This window comes from Leptodactylus fuscus, chromosome 4 (assembly GCF_031893055.1).
Source record: "Leptodactylus fuscus isolate aLepFus1 chromosome 4, aLepFus1.hap2, whole genome shotgun sequence".
Lineage (NCBI taxonomy): Eukaryota > Metazoa > Chordata > Amphibia > Anura > Leptodactylidae > Leptodactylus > Leptodactylus fuscus.
In genome coordinates, this window is record NC_134268.1 from 47,779,135 (window position 1) to 47,797,360 (window position 18,226).

Genomic DNA, 18,226 nt, shown 5'->3' on the forward strand with positions numbered 1-18,226 from the left:
GGCATTGACCTCTCAGACTCATTCCGGCTCTGACCTCTCAGACTGATTCTGGCTCTGACCTATCATACTGATTATGGCTCTGACCTCTCATACTGATTCTGGCTCTGACCTCTCATGCTGATTCTGGCTCTGACCTCTCATACTGATTCTGGCTCTGACCTCTCATACTGATTCTGGCTCTGACCTTTCAGACTGATTCTGGCTCTGACCTCTCAGTCTGATTCTGGCTCTGACCTCTCATACTCATTCTGGCTCTGACCTCTCAGACTGATTCTGGCTCTGACCTCTCATACTGATTCTGGCTCTTACCTCTCATACTGCTTCTGGCTCTGAACTCTCATACTTATTCCGGCTCTCACCTCTCAGTCTGATTCCGGCTCTGACCTTTGAGTCTGATTCCGGCTCTGACCTCTCAGACTGATTCTGGCTCTGACCTTTCATTCTGATTCTGGCTCTGACCTCTCATACTGATTCTGGCTCTGACCTCTCATACTGATTCTTGCTCTGACCTCTCAGACTGATTCTGGCTCTGACCTCTCAGTCTGATTCTGGCTCTGACCTCTCATACTGATTCCGGCTCTGACCTCTCATACTGCTTCTGGCTCTGACCTCTCAGACTGATTCTGGCTCTGACATCTCATACTTCTGGCTCTGACCTCTCATACTGATTCCGGCTCTGACCTCTCAGCCTGATTCCGGCTCTGACCTCTCAGTCTGATTCCGGCTCTGACCTCTCATACTGATTCTGGCTCTGACCTCTCATACTCATTCTGGCTCTGACCTCTCAGACTGATTCTGGCTCTGACGTCTAATACTACTTATTGCTCTGACTTCTCAGACTGATTCTGGCTCTGAACTCTCAGGCCGATTCCGGCTCTGACCTCTCAGACTGATTCTGGCTCTGACCTCTCATACTGCTTCTGGCTCTGACCTCTCATACCGATTCTGGCTCTGACCTCTCAGACTGATTCTGGCTCTGACCTCTCAGACTGATTCTGGCTCTGACTTCTCATACTTATTCTGGCTCTGACATCTCATACTGATTCTGGCTTTGTCCTCTCATAATGATTCTGGTTCTGACCTCTCATACTAATTCTTGCTCTGACCTCTCAGTCTTATTCTGGCTCTGACCTCTCATACCGATTCTGGCTCTGACCTCTCAGACTGATTCTGGCTCTTACCTCTCATACTGATTCTGGCTCTGACTACTCAGACTGATTCTGGCTCTGTCCTCTCAGACTGATTCTGGCTCTGACCTCTCATACTAATTCTGGCTCTGACCTCTCAGACTGATTCTGGCTCTTACCTCTCATACTGATTCTGGCTCTGACTACTCAGACTGATTCTGGCTCTGTCCTCTCAGACTGATTCTGGCTCTGACCTCTCATACTGATTCTGGCTCTGACCTCTCATACTGATTCTGGCTCTTACCTCACATACTGATTCTGGCTCTGACCTCTCATACTGATTCTGGCTCTGACCTCTCATACTGATTCTGGCTCTTACCTCTCATACTGCTTCTGGCTCTGAACTCTCATACTGATTCCGGCTCTCACCTCTCAGTCTGATTCCGGCTCTGACCTTTGAGTCTGATTCCGGCTCTGACCTCTCAGACTGATTCTGGCTCTGACCTTTCAGTCTGATTCTGGCTCTGACCTCTCATACTGATTCTGGCTCTGACCTCTCATACTGATTCTTGCTCTGACCTCTCAGACTGATTCTGGCTCTGACCTCTCAGTCTGATTCTGGCTCTGACCTCTCAGTCTGATTCTGGCTCTGACCTCTCATACTGATTCCGGCTCTGACCTCTCATACTGCTTCTGGCTCTGACTCTCAGACTGATTCTGGCTCTGACATCTCATACTTCTGGCTCTGACCTCTCATACTGATTCCGGCTCTGACCTCTCAGCCTGATTCCGGCTCTGACCTCTCAGTCTGATTCCGGCTCTGACCTCTCATACTGATTCTGGCTCTGACCTCTCATACTGATTCTTGCTCTGACCTCTCAGTCTGATTCAGGCTCTGAGCTCTCATACTGATTCTGGCTCTTACCTCTCATACTGCTTCTGGCTCTGACCTCTCATACCGATTCTGTCTCTGACCTCTCAGACTGATTCTGGCTCTGACCTCTCAGACTGATTCTGGCTCTGACTTCTCATACTGATTCTGGCTCTGACCTCTCATACTGATTCTGGCTCTGACCTCTCATACCGATTCTGGCTCTGACCTCTCATACCGATTCTGGCTCTGATCTGTCATACTAATTCTGGCTCTGACCTCTCAGTCTGATTCTGGCTCTGACCTCTCATACTGATTCTGGCTCTGACCTCTCATACTGATTCTGGCTCTGACCTCTCACACTGATTCTTGCTCTGACCTCTCAGTCTGATTCTGACTCTGACCTCTCATAATGATTCTGGCTCTGACCTCTCATACTGATTCTGGCTCTGACATCTCAGACTGATTCTGGCTCTGACTTCTGATACTGATTCTGGCTCTGACATCTCATACTGCTTCTGGCATTGACCTCTCAGACTCATTCCGGCTCTGACCTCTCAGACTGATTCTGGCTCTGAACTCTCAGGCCGATTCCGGCTCTGACCTCTCAGACTGATTCTGGCTCTGACCTCTCATACTGATTCTGGTTCTGACCTCTCATACTAATTCTTGCTCTGACCTCTCAGTCTGATTCTGGCTCTGACCTCTCATACTGATTCTGGCTCTGACCTCTCAGACTGATTCTGGCTCTGAACTCTCATGCTGATTCCGGCTATGACCTCTCATACTGATTCCAGTTCTAACCTTTCATACTGCTTCTGGCTCTAAAATCTCATATCGATTCTGGCTCTGACCTCTCAGACTGATTCTGGCTCTGACCTCTCAGACTGATTCTGGCTCTGACCTCTCATAATGATTCTGGCTCAGACCTCTCATACTGATTCTGGCTCAGACCTCTCATACTGATTCTGGCTCTGACCTCTCAGACTGATTCTGGCTCTGACTTCTCATACTGATTCAGGCTCTGACATCTCATACTGCTTCTGGCTTTGACCTCTCAGACTCATTCCAGCTCTGACCTCTCAGACTGATTCTGGCTCTGACCTATCATACTGATTCTGGCTCTGACCTCTCATACTGATTATGGCTCTGACCTCTCATACTGATTCTGGCTCTGACCTCTCATACTGATTCTGGCTCTGACTTCTCAGACTGGTTCTGGCTCTGACCTCTCATACTGATTCTGGCTCTGACCTCTCAGACTGATTCTGGCTCTGACCTCTCATACTGATTCTGGTTCTTACCTCTCATACTCATTCTGGCTCTGACCTCTCAGTCTGATTCTGGCTCTGACCTCTCATACTGATTCTGGCTCTGACCTCTCATACTAATTCTGGCTCTGACCTCTCAGTCTGATTCTGGCTCTGACCTCTCATACTGATTCTGGCTCTGACATCTCATACTGCTTCTGGCTTTGACCTCTCAGACTCATTCCGGCTCTGACCTCTCAGACTGATACTGGCTCTGACCTATCATACTGATTCTGGCTCTGACCTCTCATACTGATTATGGCTCTGACCTCTCATACTGATTCTTGCTCTGAACTCTCAGACTGATTCTGGCTCTGACCTCTCATACTGATTCTGGCTCTGACCTCTCATACTGATTCTGGCTCTGACCTTTCAGACTGATTCTGGCTCTGACCTCTCAGTCTGATTCTGGCTCTGACCTCTCATACTCATTCTGGCTCAGACTTCTCAGACTGATTCTGGCTCTGACCTCTCATACTAATTCTGGCTCTGACCTCTCAGTCTTATTCTGGCTCTGACCTCTCATACTGATTCTGGCTCTGACCTCTCATACTGATTCTGGCTCTGACCTCTCATACTGATTCTGGCTCTGACCTCTCATACTGATTCTGGCTCTGACCTCTCATACTGATTCTGGCTCTGACCTCTCATACTGATTCTGGCTCTGACCTCACAGACTGATTCCGGCTCTGACCTCACAGACTGATTCTGGCTCTGACCTCTCATACTGATTCCAGTTCTGACCTTTCATACTGATTCTCGCTGTGACCTCTCATACTGATTCTGGCTCTGACCTGTCATACTAATTCTGGCTCTGACCTCTCAGTCTGATTCTGGCTCTGACCTCTCATACTGATTCTGGCTCTGACCTCTCAGTCTGATTCTGGCTCTGACCTCTCATACTGATTCTGGCTCTGACCTCTCATACTGATTCTGGCTCTGACCTCTCACACTGATTCTTGGTCTGACCTCTCAGTCTGATTCTGGCTCTGACCTCTCAGTCTGATTCTGGCTCTGACCTCTCAGTCTAATTCTGGCTCTGAACTCTCATACTGATTCTGGCTCTGACCTCTCATACTGATTCTGGCTCTGACCTCTCAGACTGATCCCGGCTCTGACCTCTCAGTCTGATTCCGGCTCTGACCTCTCAGTCTGATTCTGGCTCTGACCTCTCAGTCTGATTCCGGCTCTGACCTGTCATACTAATTCTGGCTCCGACCTCTCAGTCTGATTCTGGCTCTTACCTCTCAGACTGATTCTGGCTCTGACCTGTTATACTAATTCTGGCTCTGACCTCTCAGTCTGATTCTGGCTCTGACCTCTCATACTGATTCTGGCTCTGACCTGTCATACTAATTCTGGCTCTGACCTCTCAGTCTGATTCTGGCTCTGACCTCTCATACTGATTCCGGCTCTGACCTCTCATACTGATTCTGGCTCTGACCTCTGAGACTGATTCTGGCTCTGTCCTCTCAGTCTGATTCTGGCTCTGACCTCTCAGTCTGATTCTGGCTCTTACCTCTCATACTGATTCTGGCTCTGACCTCTCATACTGATTCTGGCTCTGACCTCTCAGACTGATTCTGGCTCTGACCTCATACTGATTCTGGCTCTGACCTCTCAGACTGATTCTGGCTCTGACCTCTCAGACTGATTCTGGCTCTGACCTCTCAGACTGATTCTGGCTCTGACGTCTCATACTGAATCTGGCTCTGACCTCTCAGACTGATTCTGGCTCTGACCTCTCAGACTGATTCTGGCTCTGACCTCTCAGACTGATTCTGGCTCTGACTTCTCAGACTGATTCTGGCTCTGACCTCTCAGACTGATTCTGGCTCTGACCTCTCATACTGATTCTGGTTCTTACCTCTCATACTAATTCTGGCTCTGACCTCTCAGTCTGATTCTGGCTCTGACCTCTCATGCTGATTCTGGCTCTGACCTCTCATACTGATTTTGGTTCTGACCTCTCATACTGATTCCGGCTCTGACCTCTCATACTGATTCTGGCTCTGACCTCTCATACTGATTCTGGCTCTGACCTCTCATACTGATTCTGGCTCTGACCTCTCATATTGATTCCAGTTCTGACCTTTCATACTGCTTCTGGCTCTGACCTCTCATACCGATTCTGGCTCTGACCTCTCATACTGATTCTGGCTCTAATCTGTCATACTAATTCTGGCTCTGACCTCTCAGTCTGATTCTGGCTCTGACCTCTCATACTGATTCTGGCTCTGACCTCTCACACTGATTCTTGCTCTGACCTCTCAGTCTGATTCTGGCTCTGACCTCTCATAATGATTCTGGCTCTGACCTCTCAGACTGATTCTGGCTCTGAGCTCTCAGACTGATTCTGGCTCTGACCTCTCATACTGATTCTGGCTCTGACCTCTCAGACTGATTTTGGCTCTGACCTCTCAGACTGATTCTGGCTCCAACCTCTCATACTGATTCTGGCACTGATGTCTCATACTGATTCTTGCTCTGACCTCTCATACTGATTCTGGCTCTGAAAACGCAAATATATACGCTCATGCGGGTGTCCCATATATATATGTGCTCATGTATGTATATATATATATGCGTTCGCATATATATGGGACACCTGCCCACATGTGCGTGCGCAGTTTTTTTGGGACACCCTATATATATATGCATATATTTATATATATAAATATGCGTGGGTGTCCCATATATACGCGCTCGCATATATACGCGCTCGCATATATACGCGCTCGCATATATATATATATATGTGCGCGCATATATATGTGCGCGCATATATATGTGCGCGCATATATATGTGCGCGCATATATATGTGCGCGCATATATATGTGCGCGCATATATATGTGCGCGCATATATATGTGCGCGCATATATATGTGCGCGCATATATATGTGCGCGCATATATATGTGCGCGCATATATATGTGCGCGCATATATATGTGCGCGCATATATATGTGCGCGCATATATATGTGCGCGCATATATATGTGCGCGCATATATATGTGCGCGCATATATATGTGCGCGCATATATATGTGCGCGCATATATATGTGCGCGCATATATAGGGTTCCTAAAAAAAATTATACACATTTTAGCAGCTGATATCTCAATTATTTATTCTTTCTTTACTGACTGAACCCATTAAACCGAGTGATGGCATACAGACTTGACTTTGAAAAAAGGAAATTTATTCTAAAATGCTACTGGAAATATGAAAACGCAGTAGAAGTGCAAAGACAATTTAGGAGGGAATTTAACAAAGAACCACCTGCACAAGTTACCATCACTCAAATTAGAGATAAGTTTGAAGCTGATGGAAATGTTCAGGACGTCCATAAGAAGCGTTCTGGAAGAGCACGTACCTCGACAAAATATTGACTCTGACCTTTCAGTCTGATTCTGGCTCTGACCTCTCATACTGATTCTGGCTCTGACCTCTCACACTGATTCTGGCTCTGACCTCACAGACTGATTCTGGCTCTGACCTCACAGACTGATTCTCGCTCTGACCTCTCATACTGATTCCAGTTCTGACCTTTCATACTGCTTCTGGCTCTGACCTCTCATACCGATTCTGGCTCTAACCTCTCAGACTGATTCTGGCTCTGATCTGTCATACTAATTCTGGCTCTGACCTCTCAGTCTGATTCTGGCTTTGACCTCTCATACTGATTCTGGCTCTGACCTCTCATACTGATTCTGGCTCTGACCTCTCACACTGATTCTTGCTCTGTCCTCTCAGTCTGATTCTTGCTCTGACTTCTCATACTGATTCTGGCTCTGACATCTCATACTGCTTCTGGCTTTGACCTCTCAGACTCATTCCGGCTCTGACCTCGCAGACTGATACTGGCTCTGACCTATCATACTGATTCTGGCTCTGACCTCTCATACTGATTATGGCTCTGACCTCTCATACTGATTCTGGCTCTGAACTCTCAGACTGATTCTGGCTCTGACCTCTCATACTGATTCTGGCTCTGACCTCTCATACTGATTCTGGCTCTGACCTTTCAGACTATTTCTGGTTCTGACCTCTCAGTCTGATTCTGGCTCTGACCTCTCATACTCATTCTGGCTCAGACTTCTCAGACTGATTCTGGCTCTGACCTCTCATACTAATTCTGGCTCTGACCTCTCAGTCTTATTCTGGCTCTGACCTCTCATACTGATTCTGGCTCTGACCTCTCATACTGATTCTGGCTCTGACCTCTCATACTGATTCTGGCTCTGACCTCTCATACTGATTCTGGCTCTGACCTCACAGACTGATTCCGGCTCTGACCTCACAGACTGATTCTGGCTCTGACCTCTCATACTGATTCCAGTTCTGACCTTTCATACTGATTCTCGCTGTGACCTCTCATACCGATTCTGGCTCTGACCTCTCAGACTGATTCTGGCTCTGACCTGTCATACTAATTCTGGCTCTGACCTCTCAGTCTGATTCTGGCTCTGACCTCTCAGTCTCATTCTGGCTCTGACCTCTCAGTCTCATTCTGGCTCTGACCTCTCATACTGATTCTGGCTCTGACCTCTCATACTGATTCTGGCTCTGACCTCTCAGACTGATCCCGGCTCTGACCTCTCAGTCTGATACCGGCTCTGACCTCTCAGTCTGATTCTGGCTCTTACCTCTCAGACTGATTCTAGCTCTGACCTGTCATACTAATTCTGGCTCTGACCTCTCAGTCTGATTCTGGCTCTGACCTCTCATACTGATTCTGGCTCTGACCTGTCATACTAATTCTGGCTCTGACCTCTCAGTCTGATTCTGGATCTGACCTCTTATACTGATTCTGGCTCTGACCTCTCATACTGATTCTGGCTCTGACCTCTCAGTCTGATTCTGGCTCTGACCTCTCAGTCTGATTCCGGCTCTGACCTCTTATACTGATTCTGGCTCTGACCTCTCATACTGATTCTGGCTCTGACCTCTGAGACTGATTCTGGCTCTGACCTCTCAGTCTGATTCTGGCTCTGACCTCTCAGTCTGATTCTGGCTCTTACGTCTCATACTGATTCTGACTCTAAACTCTCATACTGATTCTGGCTCTGACCTCTCATACTGATTCTGGCTCTGACCTCTCAGACTGATTCTGGCTCTGACCTCTTAGACTGATTCTGGCTCTGACCTCTCAGACTGATTCTGGCTCTGACTTCTCAGACTGATTCTGGCTCTGAACTCTCAGACCGATTCTGGCTCTGACCTCTCAGACTGATTCTGGCTCTGACCTCTCATACTGATTCTGGTTCTTACCTCTCATACTAATTCTGGCTCTGACCTCTCAGTCTGATTCTGGCTCTGACCTCTCATACTGATTCTGGCTCTGACCTCTCATACTGATTCTGGCTCTGACCTCTCATACTGATTCTGGCTCTGACCTCACAGACTGATTCTGGCTCTGACCTCACAGACTGATTCTCGCTCTTACCTCTCATACTGATTCCAGTTCTGACCTTTCATACTGATTCTGGCTCTGACCTCTCATACCGATTCTGGCTCTGATCTCTCAGACTGATTCTGGCTCTGATCTGTCATACTAATTCTGGCTCTGACCTCTCAGTCTGATTCTGGCTCTGACCTCTCATACTGATTCTGGCTCTGACCTCTCATACTGATTCTGGCTCTGACCTCTCATACTGATTCTTGCTCTGTCCTCTCAGTCTGGTTCTGGCTCTGACCTCTCAGTCTGATTCTGGTTCTGACCTCTCATACTGATTCCAGTTCTGACCTTTCATACTGCTTCTGGCTCTGACCTCTCATACCGATTCTGGCTCTGAGCTCTCAGACTGATTCTGGCTCTGACCTCTCATACTGATTCTGGCTCTGACCTCTCATACTGATTCTGGCTCTGACCTCTCAGACTGATTCTGGCTCCAACCTCTCATACTGATTCTGGCACTGATCTCTCATACTGATTCTGGCTCTGACATCGCAAATATATGCGCTCATGCGGGTGTTCCATATATATATATGTGCTCATGTATGTATGTATGTATATATATATGCGCTCGCATATATATGGGACACCTGCGCACATGTGCACGCGCATTTTTTTGGGACACCCTCTATATATATGCATATATTTATATATATATAAATATACGCGGGTGTCACTCTGGCTCTGACCTCTCAGACTGATTCTGGCTCTGACCTCTCATACTGATTCTGGTTCTGTCTTCTCATACTAATTCTTGATCTGACCTCTCAGTCTGATTCTGGCTCTGACCTCTCATACTGATTCTGGCTCTGAACTCTCATACTGATTCCGGCTCTGACCTCTCATACTGATTCCAGTTCTGACCTTTCATACTGCTTCTGGCTCTAAACTCTCATACCGATTCTGGCTCTGACCTCTCAGACTAATTCTGGCTCTGACCTCTCAGTCTTATTCTGGCTCTTACCTCTCATACTGATTCTGGCTCTGACTACTCAGACTGTTTCTGGCTCTGACCTCTCAAACTGATTCTGGCTCTGACCTCTCATACTGATTCTGGCTCTGACCTCTCATACTGATTCTGGCTCTGATCTCTCATACTGATTCTGGCTCTGACCTCACAGACTGATTCTGGCTCTGACCTCACAGACTGATTCTCGCTCTGACCTCTCATACTGATTCCAGTTCTGACCTTTCATACTGATTCTGGCTCTGACCTCTCATACCGATTCTGGCTCTGATCTCTCAGACTGATTCTGGCTCTGATCTGTCATACTAATTCTGGCTCTGACCTCTCAGTCTGATTCTGGCTCTGACCTCTCATACTGATTCTGGCTCTGACCTCTCATACTGATTCTGGCTCTGACCTCTCACACTGATTCTTGCTCTGTCCTCTCAGTCTGATTCTGGCTCTGACCTCTCAGTCTGATTCTGGTTCTGACCTCTCATACTGATTCCGGCTCTGACCTCTCATACTGATTCTGGCTCTGACCTCTCATACTGATTCTGGCTCTGACCTCTCATACTGATTCTGGCTCTGACCTCACAGACTGATTCTGGCTCTGACCTCACAGACTGATTCTCGCTCTGACCTCTCATACTGATTCCAGTTCTGACCTTTCATACTGCTTCTGGCTCTGACCTCTCATACTGATTCTGGCTCTGATCTGTCATACTAATTCTGGCTCTGACCTCTCAGTCTCATTCTGGCTCTGACCTCTCATACTGATTCTGGCTCTGACCTCTCACACTGATTCTTGCTCTGACCTCTCAGTCTGATTCTGGCTCTGACCTCTCAGTCTGATTCTCGCTCTGACCTCTCATACTGATTCCAGTTCTGACCTTTCATACTGCTTCTGACTCTGACCTCTCAGACTGATTCTGGCTCTGATCTGTCATACTAATTCTGGCTCTGACCTCTCAGTCTGATTCTGGCTCTGACCTATCATACTGATTCTGGCTCTGACCTGTCATACTGATTCTGGCTCTGACCTCACACTGATTCTTGCTCTGTCCTCTCAGTCTGATTCTGGCTCTGACCTCTCAGTCTGATTCTGGCTCTGATCTCTCAGACTGATTTTGGCTCTGACCTCTCATACTGATTCTGGCACTGATCTCTCATACTGATTCTGGCTCTGACATCGCAAATATATGCGCTCATGCGGGTGTCCCATATATATGTGCTCATGTATGTATATATATATATATATATATATATATATGCGCTCGCATACATATGGGACACCTGCGCACATGTGCGCGCGCATTTTTTTGGGACACCCTCTATATATATGCATATATTTATATATATATAAATATACGCGGGTGTCGCTCTGGCTTTGACCACTCAGACTGATTCTGGCTCTGACCTCTCATACTGATTCTGATTCTGTCTTCTCATACTAATTCTTGATCTGACCTCTCAGTCTGATTCTGGCTCTGACCTCTCATACTGATTCTGGCTCTGACCTCTCAGACTGTTTCTGGCTCTGAACTCTCATACAGATTCCGGCTCTGACCTCTCATACTGATTCCAGTTCTGACCTTTCATACTGCTTCTGGCTCTAAACTCTCATACGGATTCTGGCTCTGACCTCTCATACTGATTCTGGCTCTGACCTCTCAAACTGATTCTGGCTCTGACCTCTCATACTGATTCTGGCTCTGACCTCTCATACTGATTCTGTCTCTGACCTCTCAAACTGATTCTGGCTCTGACCTCTTATACTGATTCTGGCTCTGACTACTCAGACTGATTCCGGGCTCTGACCTCTCATACTGATTCTGTCTCTGACCTCTCATACTGATTCTGGCTCTGACCTCTCATACTGATTCCGGCTCTGACCTCACAGACTGATTCTGGCTCTGACCTCACAGACTGATTCTCGCTCTGACCTCTCATACCGATTCCAGTTCTGACCTTTCATACTGATTCTGGCTCTGACCTCTCATACCGATTCTGGCTCTGATCTCTCAGACTGATTATGGCTCTGATCTGTCATACTAATTCTGGCTCTGACCTCTCAGTCTGATTCTGGCTCTGACCTCTCATACTGATTCTGGCTCTGACCTCTCATACTGATTCTGGCTCTGACCTCTCATACTGAATCTTGCTCTGTCCTCTCAGACTGATTCTGGTTCTGTCTTCTCATACTAATTCTTGATCTGACCTCTCAGTCTGATTCTGGCTCTGACCTCTCATACTGATTCTGGCTCTGACCTCTCAGACTGTTTCTGGCTTTGACCTCTCATACTGATTCTGGCTCTGACCTCTCATACTGATTCTGGCTCTGACCTTTCAGACTGATTCTGGCTCTGACCTCTCATACTCATTCTGGCTCTGACCTCTCAGACTGATTCTGGCTCTGACCTCTCAGTCTGATTCTGGCTCTGACCTCTCAGACTGATTCTGGCTCTGTCGTCTAATACTACTTATGGCTCTGACTTCTTAGACTGATTCTGGCTCTGAACTCTCAGACCGATTCTGGCTCTGACCTCTCAGACTGATTCTGGCTCTGACCTCTCATACTGATTCTGGTTCTGACCTCTCATACTAATTCTTGCTCTGACCTCTCAGTCTGATTCTGGCTCTGACCTCTCATACTGATTCTGGCTCTGACCTCTCAGACTGATTCTGGCTCTGAACTCTCATACTGATTCCGGCTCTGACCTCTCATACTGATTCCAGTTCTGACCTTTCATACTGCTTCTGGCTCTAAACTCTCATACCGATTCTGGCTCTGACCTCTCAGACTGATTCTGTCTCTGACCTCTCATACTGATTCTGGCTTTGACCTCTCACACTGATTCTGGCTCTGACCTCACAGACTGATTCTGGCTCTGACCTCACAGACTGATTCTCGCTCTGACCTCTCATACTGATTCCAGTTCTGACCTTTCATACTGCTTCTGGCTCTGACCTCTCAGACTGATTCTGGCTCTGATCTGTCATACTAATTCTGGCTCTGACCTCTCAGTCTGATTCTGGCTCTGACCTATCATACTGATTCTGGCTCTGACCTCTCACACTGATTCTTGCTCTGTCCTCTCAGTCTGATTCTGGCTCTGACCTCTCAGTCTGATTCTGGCTCTGACCTCTCATACTGATTCTGGCTCTGACCTCTCATACTGATTCTGGCTCTGATCTCTCAGACTGATTTTGGCTCTGACCTCTCAGACTGATTCTGGGTCCGACCTCTCATACTGATTCTGGCACTGATCTCTCATACTGATTCTGGCTCTGACATCGCAAATATATGCGCTCATGCGGGTGTCCCATATATATGTGCTCATGTATGTATGTATATATATATATATATATATATATATATATATGCGCTCGCATATATATGGCACACCTGCGCACATGTGCGCGCGCATTTTTTTGGGACACCCTTTATATATATATGCATATATTTATATATATATAAATATACGCGGGTGTCGCTCTGGCTCTGACCACTCAGACTGATTCTGGCTCTGACCTCTCATACTGATTCTGGTTCTGTCTTCTCATACTAATTCTTGATCTGACCTCTCAGTCTGATTCTGGCTCTGACCTCTCATACTGATTCCGGCTCTGACCTCTCATACTGATTCCAGTTCTGACCTTTCATACTGCTTCTGGCTCTAAACTCTCATACCGATTCTGGCTCTGACCTCTCAGACTGATTCTGGCTCTGACCTCTCATACTAATTCTGGCTCTGACCTCTCAGTCTTATTCTGGCTCTTACCTCTCATACTGATTCTGGCTCTGACTACTCAGACTGATTCTGGCTCTGACCTCTCAAACTGATTCTGGCTCTGACCTCTCATACTGATTCTGGCTCTGACCTCTCATACTGATTCTGGCTCTGACCTCTCATACTGATTCTGGCTCTGACCTCACAGACTGATTCTGGCTCTGACCTCACAGACTGATTCTCGCTCTTACCTCTCATACTGATTCCAGTTCTGACCTTTCATACTGATTCTGGCTCTGACCTCTCATACCGATTCTGGCTCTGATCTCTCAGACTGATTCTGGCTCTGATCTGTCATACTAATTCTGGCTCTGACCTCTCAGTCTGATTCTGGCTCTGACCTCTCATACTGATTCTGGCTCTGACCTCTCATACTGATTCTGGCTCTGACCTCTCATACTGATTCTTGCTCTGTCCTCTCAGTCTGGTTCTGGCTCTGACCTCTCAGTCTGATTCTGGTTCTGACCTCTCATACTGATTCCGGCTCTGACCTCTCATACTGATTCTGGCTCTGACCTCTCATACTGATTCTGGCTCTGACCTCTCATACTGATTCTGGCTCTGACCTCACAGACTGATTCTCGCTCTGACCTCTCATACTGATTCCAGTTCTGACCTTTCATACTGCTTCTGGCTCTGACCTCTCATACCGATTCTGGCTCTGACCTCTCATACTGATTCTGGCTCTGATCTGTCATACTAATTCTGGCTTTGACCTCTCAGTCTGATTCTGGCTCTGACCTCTCATACTGATTCTGGCTCTGACCTCTCACACTGATTCTTGCTCTGACCTCTCAGTCTGGTTCTGGCTCTGACCTCTCAGTCTGATTCTGGCTCTGACCTCTCATAATGATTCTGGCTCTGACCTCTCATACTGATTCTGGCTCTGAGCTCTCAGACTGATTCTGGCTCTGACCTCTCATACTGATTCTGGCTCTGACCTCTCATACTGATTCTGGCTCTGACCTCTCAGACTGATTCTGGCTCCAACCTCTCATACTGATTCTGGCACTGATCTCTCATACTGATTCTGGCTCTGACATCGCAAATATATGCGCTCATGCGGGTGTTCCATATATATATGTGCTCATGTATGTATGTATGTATATATATATGCGCTCGCATATATATGGGACACCTGCGCACATGTGCACGCGCATTTTTTTGGGACACCCTCTATATATATGCATATATTTATATATATATAAATATACGCGGGTGTCACTCTGGCTCTGACCTCTCAGACTGATTCTGGCTCTGACCTCTCATACTGATTCTGGTTCTGTCTTCTCATACTAATTCTTGATCTGACCTCTCAGTCTGATTCTGGCTCTGACCTCTCATACTGATTCTGGCTCTGAACTCTCATACTGATTCCGGCTCTGACCTCTCATACTGATTCCAGTTCTGACCTTTCATACTGCTTCTGGCTCTAAACTCTCATACCGATTCTGGCTCTGACCTCTCAGACTAATTCTGGCTCTGACCTCTCAGTCTTATTCTGGCTCTTACCTCTCATACTGATTCTGGCTCTGACTACTCAGACTGTTTCTGGCTCTGACCTCTCAAACTGATTCTGGCTCTGACCTCTCATACTGATTCTGGCTCTGACCTCTCATACTGATTCTGGCTCTGATCTCTCATACTGATTCTGGCTCTGACCTCACAGACTGATTCTGGCTCTGACCTCACAGACTGATTCTCGCTCTGACCTCTCATACTGATTCCAGTTCTGACCTTTCATACTGATTCTGGCTCTGACCTCTCATACCGATTCTGGCTCTGATCTCTCAGACTGATTCTGGCTCTGATCTGTCATACTAATTCTGGCTCTGACCTCTCAGTCTGATTCTGGCTCTGACCTCTCATACTGATTCTGGCTCTGACCTCTCATACTGATTCTGGCTCTGACCTCTCACACTGATTCTTGCTCTGTCCTCTCAGTCTGATTCTGGCTCTGACCTCTCAGTCTGATTCTGGTTCTGACCTCTCATACTGATTCCGGCTCTGACCTCTCATACTGATTCTGGCTCTGACCTCTCATACTGATTCTGGCTCTGACCTCTCATACTGATTCTGGCTCTGACCTCACAGACTGATTCTGGCTCTGACCTCACAGACTGATTCTCGCTCTGACCTCTCATACTGATTCCAGTTCTGACCTTTCATACTGCTTCTGGCTCTGACCTCTCATACTGATTCTGGCTCTGATCTGTCATACTAATTCTGGCTCTGACCTCTCAGTCTCATTCTGGCTCTGACCTCTCATACTGATTCTGGCTCTGACCTCTCACACTGATTCTTGCTCTGACCTCTCAGTCTGATTCTGGCTCTGACCTCTCAGTCTGATTCTCGCTCTGACCTCTCATACTGATTCCAGTTCTGACCTTTCATACTGCTTCTGACTCTGACCTCTCAGACTGATTCTGGCTCTGATCTGTCATACTAATTCTGGCTCTGACCTCTCAGTCTGATTCTGGCTCTGACCTATCATACTGATTCTGGCTCTGACCTGTCATACTGATTCTGGCTCTGACCTCACACTGATTCTTGCTCTGTCCTCTCAGTCTGATTCTGGCTCTGACCTCTCAGTCTGATTCTGGCTCTGATCTCTCAGACTGATTTTGGCTCTGACCTCTCATACTGATTCTGGCACTGATCTCTCATACTGATTCTGGCTCTGACATCGCAAATATATGCGCTCATGCGGGTGTCCCATATATATGTGCTCATGTATGTATGTATATATATATATATATATATATATATATGCGCTCGCATACATATGGGACACCTGCGCACATGTGCGCGCGCATTTTTTTGGGACACCCTCTATATATATGCATATATTTATATATATATAAATATACGCGGGTGTCGCTCTGGCTTTGACCACTCAGACTGATTCTGGCTCTGACCTCTCATACTGATTCTGATTCTGTCTTCTCATACTAATTCTTGATCTGACCTCTCAGTCTGATTCTGGCTCTGACCTCTCATACTGATTCTGGCTCTGACCTCTCAGACTGTTTCTGGCTCTGAACTCTCATACAGATTCCGGCTCTGACCTCTCATACTGATTCCAGTTCTGACCTTTCATACTGCTTCTGGCTCTAAACTCTCATACGGATTCTGGCTCTGACCTCTCATACTGATTCTGGCTCTGACCTCTCAAACTGATTCTGGCTCTGACCTCTCATACTGATTCTGGCTCTGACCTCTCATACTGATTCTGTCTCTGACCTCTCAAACTGATTCTGGCTCTGACCTCTTATACTGATTCTGGCTCTGACTACTCAGACTGATTCCGGGCTCTGACCTCTCATACTGATTCTGTCTCTGACCTCTCATACTGATTCTGGCTCTGACCTCTCATACTGATTCCGGCTCTGACCTCACAGACTGATTCTGGCTCTGACCTCACAGACTGATTCTCGCTCTGACCTCTCATACCGATTCCAGTTCTGACCTTTTATACTGATTCTGGCTCTGACCTCTCATACCGATTCTGGCTCTGATCTCTCAGACTGATTATGGCTCTGATCTGTCATACTAATTCTGGCTCTGACCTCTCAGTCTGATTCTGGCTCTGACCTCTCATACTGATTCTGGCTCTGACCTCTCATACTGATTCTGGCTCTGACCTCTCATACTGAATCTTGCTCTGTCCTCTCAGTCTGATTCTGGCTCTGACCTCTCAGTCTGATTCTGGTTCTGACCTCTCATACTGATTCCGGCTCTGACCTCTCATTCTGATTCTGGCTCTGACCTCTCATACTGATTCTGGCTCTGACCTCTCATACTGATTCTGGCTCTGACCTCACAGACTGATTCTGGCTCTGACCTCACAGACTGATTCTCGCTCTGACCTCTCATACTGATTCCAGTTCTGACCTTTCATACTGCTTCTGGCTCTGACCTCTCATACCGATTCTGGCTCTGACCTCTCATACTGATTCTTGCTCTGACCTCTCATTCTGATTCTGGCTCTGACCTCTCAGTCTAATTCTGGCTCTGACCTCTCAGTCTGATTCTGGCTCTGACCTCTCATACTGATTCTGGCTCTGAGCTCTCATACTGATTCTGGCTCTGACCTCTCATACTGATTCTGGCTCTGACCTCTCATACTGATTCTGGCTCTGAGCTCTCAGACTTATTCTGGCTCTGACCTCTCATACTGATTCTGGCTCTGACCTCTCATACTGATTCTGGCTCTGACCTCTCAGACTGATTCTGGCTCCAACCTCTCATACTGATTCTCGCTCTGACCTCACAGACTGATTCTCGCTCTGACCTCTCATACTGATTCCAGTTCTGACCTTTCATACTGATTCTGGCTCTGACCTCTCATACCGATTCTGGCTCTGATCTCTCAGACTGATTCTGGCTCTGATCTGTCATACTAATTCTGGCTCTGACCTCTCAGTCTGATTCTGGCTCTGACCTCTCATACTGATTCTGGCTCTGACCTCTCATACTGATTCTGGCTCTGACCTCTCATACTGATTCTTGCTCTGTCCTCTCAGTCTGATTCTGGCTCTGACCTCTCAGTCTGATTCTGGTTCTGACCTCTCATACTGATTCCGGCTCTGACCTCTCATTCTGATTCTGGCTCTGACCTCTCATACTGATTCTGGCTCTGACCTCTCATACTGATTCTGGCTCTGACCTCACAGACTGATTCTGGCTCTGACCTCACAGACTGATTCTCGCTCTGACCT